The sequence below is a fragment of the Chrysoperla carnea genome (genome assembly GCF_905475395.1).
Source record: "Chrysoperla carnea chromosome X unlocalized genomic scaffold, inChrCarn1.1 SUPER_X_unloc_91, whole genome shotgun sequence".
Lineage (NCBI taxonomy): Eukaryota > Metazoa > Arthropoda > Insecta > Neuroptera > Chrysopidae > Chrysoperla > Chrysoperla carnea.
In genome coordinates, this window is record NW_025408224.1 from 1 (window position 1) to 7500 (window position 7500).

General features: G+C 27.9%; 3 non-coding genes across 3 annotated transcripts in view; all 3 read left to right on the plus strand.

Moving 5' to 3' along the window:
• Positions 1-3316: 3316 nt before the first annotated feature.
• LOC123304775 lies at positions 3317-5474 on the plus strand. The gene has a single exon (XR_006536761.1). It is a non-coding gene; the product is annotated as a small subunit ribosomal RNA (ribosomal RNA).
• Positions 5475-6425: 951 nt separating this feature from the next.
• LOC123304770 lies at positions 6426-6580 on the plus strand. Its single transcript, XR_006536756.1, has one exon. It is a non-coding gene; the product is annotated as a 5.8S ribosomal RNA (ribosomal RNA).
• A 635-nt stretch (positions 6581-7215) lies between these two features.
• LOC123304771 overlaps positions 7216-7500 on the plus strand; it is a 4577-nt gene continuing 4292 nt past the window's right edge. The window contains exon 1 of the ribosomal RNA XR_006536757.1: positions 7216-7500. This exon is cut by the window's right edge and continues 4292 nt beyond it. This is a non-coding gene — a ribosomal RNA (large subunit ribosomal RNA).

Below are 7500 nucleotides of genomic sequence, written 5' to 3' on the forward strand. Positions count from 1 at the left end.
GAAAATCTACATATGTATCACATGTATTATACCGGTACCCTGTCGCAATATAACATGTACGATTTGTATATAAAATAAAATGAAATTTTTTTCCCTAAAATTTTTTAATGAATCCCGAAAAATTCTATATATTTTACCTTTATATAGTATTTAGGACTATTTAAAAGGATAAAATTTTTTTCGAAAATCTACATATGTATCACATGTATTATACCGGTACCCTGTCGCAATATAACATGTACGATTTGTATATAAAATAAAATGAAATTTTTTCCCTAAAATTTTTTAATGAATCCCGAAAAATTCTATATATTTTACCTTTATATAGTATTTAGGACTATTTAAAAGGATAAAATTTTTTTCGAAAATCTACATATGTATCACATGTATTATACCGGTACCCTGTCGCAATATAACATGTACGATTTGTATATAAAATAAAATGAAATTTTTTCCCTAAAATTTTTTAATGAATCCCGAAAAATTCTATATATTTCACCTTTATATAGTATTTAGGACTATTTAAAAGGATAAAATTTTTTTCGAAAATCTACATATGTATCACATGTATTATACCGGGACCCCTGTCGCAATATAACATGTACGATTTGTATATAAAATAAAATGAAATTTTTTTCCCTAAAATTTTTTAATGAATCCCGAAAAATTCTATATATTTTACCTTTATATAGTATTTAGGACCATTTAAAAGGATAAAATTTTTTTCGAAAATCTACATATGTATCACATGTATTATACCGGTACCCTGTCGCAATATAACATGTACGATTTGTATATAAAAAAAAAATATACATTTTTTTCTAAAAATTTGCATTAATTCCAAAAATTTTTTAATAATTTATTATAATTATTAATGTTTATTGAATAATTTATTATAATGCATAAATTTCATTTAATAAAATATGATAAAAGCAAAAAAAAATTTTTTTGGTCCCAAAATAAAAATTTTTAGCTGAAAAAAATTTTTTTTTAAAAATTTTTTTCTTTAAATTTTGATTATTCTGTAAAGTTTATGATGTTTAAAGCCATTTTAAACATTATCATATTTTGAGTTTGAAGCACCGGGTGTAATGTCTTTAATATATATGATGGATAGTGCGTGTAAGTTAATGAGATGAATGTATATCTATGTATACAGTGTATTAGTGGTATTACGGTTCAGCAGTCTCACACATATGATATAGTATGGTATAGTATAAGTTGTTTATTTTTCATACTGTCCGTGTATCATTCAACAAAGGTGGTGTAGAGTTGTATATGGCTTGGTATGACGTTGTTGCAATTCTATGGACACTATGATATTACGGATGCACAGATAGAGGAATAACACTTATCGTATATGTATCATTTATGTATGTTGACTGTGTAATGAATACTAAATATAATAAAATAATACACTTTTTAATAGAATAACATTTGTTTCATGTTTTAGTATGATATTAAATGGTATAGAATAGGTTGTTTATTTTTCATACTGTCCGTGTATCATTCAACAAAGGTGGTGTAGAGTTGTATATGGCTTGGTATGACGTCGTTGCAATTCTATGGACACTATGATATTACGGAATAACAGAAAGAGGAATAAAACTTATTGTATATGTATCATTTATAACGTACTTTTATGTTGACAAGAATGAATGTATATCTATATGAAATAGTGTATTTTGTGGTATTATGTTCAACAGTCTTACATATATGATATAGTATGATATAGTATAATTTGTTTATTTTTCATACTCTAAGTGTATCATTCAACAAAGGTGGTGTAGAGTTGTATATGGCTTGGTATGACGTCGTTGCAATTCTATGGACACCATGATATCACGAAAAAACAGAAAGAAAAATAACAATTATCGTATATGTATCATCTATATTATTATTGTATTTTGACTATGTAATGAATGCCAAATTTAAAAATATACACTTTCTTAATAGAATAACATTTATTTTAGTATAATATAAAATGATATTGAATATGTTGTTTAATTTTCATACTGTTCGTGTATCATTCAACAAAGGTGGTGTAGGTATGTATATGGCTTGGTATGACGCTTTTGCATGTCTATGGACACCATGATATTACGAAAAAACAGAAAGAAGAATAACACTTTTCAAATATGTATCATTTATATATTTTATTAACATGAACGCAAAATATACAAAATTATATATATATATACTCAAAATATTCTGGATGGTAATCAGTTTGGTTTATTTTGATATTTAATATTGTATTTTGGTTTTTTTGCTAGTAATGTTTCGAATATGTATATGCTGTTATTATTTTTTAGGTGTACATTGTATTAAATTGTTATCAATTATTTAATGTATGTATATAAAATAATAGCAAAAACATTTTCAATTATTATATAAAAAATTTTTTTTTTACACATGCATATTTATTAATATATGAAATTTTATCTCAGTTTTAATAAATATGTATTGAAATGAATAATAATACAATCTTATATATATTGATAATAGTCTGGATGGTAATCAGTTTGGATTATTTTGATATTAAATATTGTATTATTATTTTTGTAAAAAAATTAATGAGAATTTTGTAAAAAAACCTCTATATGTATATCTTTTTATATCAATATTTAAAAAAAAATTTTTTTTTTATTAAATTATTGATTATAAATAGAATAACATATAAATTTTTTTGTCAAAGCAAGTTCATGGGTTATAAGTTTTAAACTTTACACTCCCATATGAGCACACAATATTTATATAAAAATTATTTTTATAAATAATATTACATTGACTCACCTCATACCAAGCGAGAATATTAAGTGTTATTATAACGTTTTTTATTTAAAATTAACTTTTTAAATAAAATTAAAAAATAAATGACGCTTTCAATCTAGCGACGAGTATGAGAAAATGTTTGAAATATTTTAAGACCCATTTGGTGATGGTCTGACAAAAATCATAATTATTATTTTTTTTTTTTATTCAATAATATTTATTATGAATAACATGTTATATATTTCTTTTTGTAAAAGCAAAAAAAATTATATAAATGACATAATAAAATATATATTTGAAAAAAAAAAAAATTAATAATAATATATATATCTCATATGTTTTTTCTATTAATTTTAAAACAATAGAGATATAAAAAAAAAAAAATTTATATCAGTAATGGGTGAGACCATCTGATATTTAAAATGAAATTGTAATAATATTATTATATATTAATAATTATTGTATGAAAATTTTTTTTCTTATAATAAGAAAACAAAAATATCATGTATATTATTATATATTTAATATTATAAATACAAATAGTTCCCTGGTTGATCCTGCCAGTAGTCATATGCTTGTCTCAAAGATTAAGCCATGCATGTCTCAGTACAAGCCAAATTAAGGTGAAACCGCGAAAGGCTCATTATATCAGTTATGGTTCCTTAGATCGTACCCACATTTACTTGGATAACTGTGGTAATTCTAGAGCTAATACATGCAAACAGAGTTCCGACCAGAGATGGAAGGAATGCTTTTATTAGATCAAAACCAATCGGTGTAAATTTTAATTTGCATCGTTTAATTTGGTGACTCTGAATAACTTTAAGCTGATCGCACGGTCTCGTACCGGCGACGCATCTTTCAAATGTCTGCCTTATCAACTGTCGATGGTAGGTTCTGCGCCTACCATGGTTGTAACGGGTAACGGGGAATCAGGGTTCGATTCCGGAGAGGGAGCCTGAGAAACGGCTACCACATCCAAGGAAGGCAGCAGGCGCGCAAATTACCCACTCCCGGCACGGGGAGGTAGTGACGAAAAATAACGATACGGGACTCATCCGAGGCCCCGTAATCGGAATGAGTACACTTTAAATCCTTTAACGAGGATCCATTGGAGGGCAAGTCTGGTGCCAGCAGCCGCGGTAATTCCAGCTCCAATAGCGTATATTAAAGTTGTTGCGGTTAAAAAGCTCGTAGTCGAATCTGTGTCCTACACTGTTGGTTCAATGCTCGCATTGTTTAACTAGCATGTTATGTGGGACGTCCTACCGGTGGGTGGTACAGATTATGTATAAAGTATATTTTAGTGTTATTATTTATTTAATGCATTATATATATTTTTATTATGTAATTTGTCGTAAGTGTTTAACCGTTAAGAGCGGGTGGCAGCCCCCAATTGCAATCCCGTCGCGGTGCTCTTAATTGAGTGTCGAGGTGGGCCGGTACGTTTACTTTGAACAAATTAGAGTGCTTAAGGCAGGCTCAAATTTTGCCTGAATATTGTGTGCATGGAATAATGGAATAGGACCTCGGTTCTATTTTGTTGGTTTTCGGAACTCCGAGGTAATGATTAATACGGACAGATGGGGGCATTCGTATTGCGACGTTAGAGGTGAAATTCTTGGATCGTCGCAAGACGGACAGAAGCGAAAGCATTTGCCAAAAATGTTTTGATTGATCAAGAACGAAAGTTAGAGGTTCGAAGGCGATCAGATACCGCCCTAGTTCTAACCATAAACGATGCCAGCTAGCGATCCGCCGAAGTTCCTCCGATGACTCGGCGGGCAGCTTCCGGGAAACCAAAGCTTTTGGGTTCCGGGGGAAGTATGGTTGCAAAGCTGAAACTTAAAGGAATTGACGGAAGGGCACCACCAGGAGTGGAGCCTGCGGCTTAATTTGACTCAACACGGGAAACCTCACCAGGCCCGGACACCGGAAGGATTGACAGATTGAGAGCTCTTTCTTGATTCGGTGGGTGGTGGTGCATGGCCGTTCTTAGTTGGTGGAGCGATTTGTCTGGTTAATTCCGATAACGAACGAGACTCTAGCCTGCTAAATAGACGTACTTTACCGGCATCTCAAGGCCCATCGGCTGTTTGTTTCCCATTTCATTCATTTTCATGTGTGTTATGTATTGTATTTATATATGCATGTATTTTTGAGATTTAACGATCAAGATTATATTTTGTATATATTGTGCTTTATGTTGCATATGTTATGGTGTATGGGTACGCAGTTTTTTGATGTGGTTTTTACTGCCGGCGTACAAATAATTCTTCTTAGAGGGACAGGCGGCATTCTAGCCGCACGAGATTGAGCAATAACAGGTCTGTGATGCCCTTAGATGTTCTGGGCCGCACGCGCGCTACACTGAAGGAATCAGCGTGTCCTCCCAGGCCGAAAGGTCCGGGTAACCCGCTGAACCTCCTTCGTGCTAGGGATTGGGGCTTGCAATTGTTCCCCATGAACGAGGAATTCCCAGTAAGCGCGAGTCATAAGCTCGCGTTGATTACGTCCCTGCCCTTTGTACACACCCGCCCGTCGCTACTACCGATTGAATGATTTAGTGAGGTCTTCGGACTGGTACGCGGCAATATTTCTGATATTGCCGATGTTGCTGGGAAGATGACCAAACTTGATCATTTAGAGGAAGTAAAAGTCGTAACAAGGTTTCCGTAGGTGAACCTGCGGAAGGATCATTAACGATATATATAAAATATATTTATTTATATTTTTTGTATTGTTTTTAAATATTCCAAAAAATAAAAATATTATTGATAAGAAATATTTTTTTTAACAAAATAACATATTAATATGTAATTTTCTCAAAATATATAATAGTAATTATGTGTTAAAAGAGATTTATTTTGGTTATGATATCATATTAAAGTAATACGCCAAACTTTTTTTTATACACATAATATATCTATACATATAATATAGAGAATATTATATAAATATTAATAATATATTTGTTACATATAAAATATTTTTATATTCAATATTATTATTATTATTAAACAATAATTATTAATAAAATCTATAAATAATTTCTCTTATAAAAAAGTGAAATTAAAAATAGAATATATTGAAATTATTTGTTTATATGTATATAATCTCTATTAAGAAAAATAAAATAAGATTATAATTGATATAATCTATATTTTTATTTTTCTATGTTATATAATAAAAATAAAGAAAACACAAGATAAAATTTTTTTAAAGAATAAAATTATTTCAAATTTAAATTTCTTTATGTTTTGTCTTGATATTTCTTTTTTTTTATTAAAAGTTATTATGTTAAAAAACAAACCCATTTGTTTTGTACCATATTAATATTTGGTATATTTTTATGTAGAAAATAATTTATAAAAAAAAAATAAATACATTTCTATAAAATATACCAAATATTAATTATTATATCTAGCTAGCACTAACAAAAATATCAAAAAATGTTATGTATATATTTATTAATACCATAATATCTTTAATTTATATATATATATTTAAAATAAAATATATAATTTATATTCTAGAAAAATTTTTTTATTTTAAAAGAATTATAAAGATATATAAATTAATAATTTTATTTTTTATATTAAAAATAAAGATTATTATTAATAATAATACTTACATTTAAAATTTAAAAAGATTACCCTGGACGGTGGATCACTTGGCTCGTGGGTCGATGAAGAACGCAGCTAATTGCGCGTCAACTTGTGAACTGCAGGACACATGAACATTGACATTTCGAACGCACATTGCGGTCCTTGGATACTGTTCCCGGACCACATCTGGCTGAGGGTCGTATACATTATATTAATATAATAAAAGATTATTTTACATAAAATTTTTTTTATGAAAAAGAAATTTATCAATAATTAAAAAAGAAAATTTATTTTTTCATATTTAATTAAATTGATAAATAAAATTTTTATAAAAGAAATGTAAAATTATTTATATATGAATGTTTTACGCCAAATATAAGAAAAAAATAAATATAAAATGTTTTTAATAGCATTTAAAATTTATATATTTTTTATTATTTGTCGACATTTTTAAATTAATATATCAATATTATTTTTTATCATTTATATATAATATTATAAAACTTTATGTTAATAATAATATTAATAATAAATGATATTAATAATATATTTTTAAAATATTAAATAAAGAAGAATAAACAAAAATATTATATATTAATATTTTGTTATGGAATATTTTATTTGTAATAAAATTTTCAATATACTCGAAAAAAATTAATATATATAATTATTTATTTTTTATTTTCTTCTCTTTAGATAAATATAAAAATAATATTATATAATAATATTAAAAAAATTTGAGTATGAATAATTAAGAAAATTGTTTACTTATAAAATATAACAAAAACATAATATATAAAAAAAATTTTTGTTTTAATACTTCTAAAAACTTTTACGACCTCAGAGTAGGTGAGATTACCCGCTGAATTTAAGCATATTATTAAGCGGAGGAAAAGAAACTAACTAGGATTCCCTTAGTAGCGGCGAGCGAACAGGGATAAGCCCAGCACTGAACCCCGTGGCTGATAAACAGACACTTGGGGAATGTAGTGTTTAGGAAGATTCAATATAAACCTATTGTTATATAATACATCCAAGTCCATCTTGAATGGGGCCATATACCCATAGAGGGTGCCAGGCCCGTAGTGATTATTATTGATGATAGGTGAATCTTTCCTTA